Source organism: Saccostrea cucullata, unplaced genomic scaffold, assembly GCF_032062105.1.
Source record: "Saccostrea cucullata isolate Sc308-1 unplaced genomic scaffold, CSIRO_AGI_Scuc_v1 ctg1027, whole genome shotgun sequence".
Taxonomy (NCBI): Eukaryota; Metazoa; Mollusca; class Bivalvia; order Ostreida; family Ostreidae; genus Saccostrea; species Saccostrea cuccullata.
The window spans coordinates 264,457-266,762 of NW_026927829.1; positions in this window are offsets into that span (position 1 = coordinate 264,457).

Genomic DNA, 2,306 nt, shown 5'->3' on the forward strand with positions numbered 1-2,306 from the left:
TTGGACAAGATACTAAAGGGTGAAATAATTTCTTATATATAATCCTTATCGGTAATCTTCTGAATGGCCTAAATCTTAAATTTTGGTATACTTTCATCTAAAAACATATTAAAACCAGTGTAGAAATCACAAGAGAATGGCAATTATGAATAAATTTTACTATAATATTAAGAGGTTCAGAACATATTTTGAGGAAAGTGTCGTCTGACCTTAATGATTAAACATTCAAAGTCAGCTAACTGGCAAACTTGAGCCCTTAAGATTTTGTATATTTTTGCATATTTTCCCCAAATTTAAAGTACAGTGGGTATTCTTATACTGTATTCAGTAAAAAAAAAAGTAAAATAAATTCAAGAGTGTTGACCATCTTTTATGAATAGATATTATACATGTACTTGACATTTGATTTCTTAACATAAGAACTTGATATCAGAAATATATATTGAATATTAAAACAATTTCTGTCATTTTTTGCCAATACAAAATAGCTGTCTCGCGGAAATGCAAAAATAAAATCACCAGATTTTTCATTATCAATAGTACGTCAATTGTTCTTATCACATTTTCCTCTCTCTCCCAATAATTACTAATGAGAATTTGTTTTCTTTTATTTGAAAAAAAATATAGATGTTTGGTAAAACTCGTTTATAGATTTTTTATTTAATTCTACATATTCTTATACAAAAATGAAAATAACATTCAGGTTTCATGTCGTACATCGTACATTTTCATTACTTAAAGTTACTTGTAAATTAAAGTTACATGCATTGACCGTTTATCAACACAGATACAACTTTACACTCTTCTACTAAAAATCGGTATGAATAGCTGATACCAGTTATAGTAAAAGCTTTGGAATTTTTTATGCATTTAATGGTTTGAAAATTTTAATCATATGAACATGATAGCAATAAAAATATAACTTACTGGTTAGCAAAAAGAATAATCCTATTATTACGTTCATTTTTTTCTTCCCAAAATAATCCATTGATGTCTGATAATCTACATATGTAGAATATGATCATGACAACCGAAGGATGGAAAAGATATTCTATATTTCTAAGAAACTATAATTTTTTTTTGGTTTGTCGATGCAAAACGGTAGTTAAATTTAGCATCCATTTATTAGGTTTACTGTCCGTCTGTTATCCGCATCTCCTATTATATCAATGAGTAATATTTCATTGAGACTTTCTCAAAAGTTTTGGTATATAGAACCATATCCCTATTTAGAGAATGAATTCATCTATTAATATAAATAAGTAAATATTTCAGTTTTTAAAGCTATGGAAAAAGGGAGCTTGTATTTATTTTCTAAGGTCATCGAGAGATCATCACGGTCTGCCCCGACATTAGATTACTGTATACATAGAAATTTTCGCCCCCGTTTAATTTTAGCCCCTTTCGCCCTCGTCGGAAGTAGGCGAATTTAAAACGGGGCGAATTCAATATTAACAGTATAAAATCTTAAACAAATATCTTTATGGGCGAATTTAAAACGGACCAAACTTTTCTCCGAATGTGAAAATGCGAAAATAACACGGGGCAAAAAATAACCTGTATACAGTATTCAGGACAAATAAATCGATATGCTATGAAAGCCGATGGTCACCGGCTTAAAATTCTTTGTGCGACGCGGAGACCAGTCCTTTGGATGATACTGTTGTAATAATAATATTGTTTTTAAATGATGATTCCGTTGGTGAAATAATAATTCCTGGTTAAAATTAAGATTTTATTCAAGTCCAAAAGTACAAAATCAAAAATTACATTTTTACACAAAAATTCCTAAAGTGAGAGTGAAGTACAAACAAACTCACGCACGTCTCATCTTTTACAACTCCACTCAGTAGTAAAATTAGGGGAAAGCTCAGTGACATTTAATTTAGAACACAGGAAACAATTTGAGTAAGCATAACAAATTCAAAGAAACACCAGTCCAAGATCTGACCATGAACCTGATAACAATTATGAGCTAAAAGCATCGATACCGTGGGAGTGAGAGAGAGGAATGTCAAGTTTGAGAAATTACAAACACTTGCTACAGTGCTCTTTCCGAAGATCAAATAAAACATTTAATTTTCAATGATAAATCCCCAGCATATCAATTAAAATATTGTAACAATGCCTAAATCATAAGAACATATAAGAAACTAACAAATTGTCTTTATCAAAAATATACATTTTTACGCATGTATATAACACCGTATAAACTGAAGTCCCAGTAGATGTTGGCATGAAAACGATCCCTCGCTGCTCAAAAGCTCAAAGTGCCTAGCAAATGACACCATTTTCAGCTCTCCGGT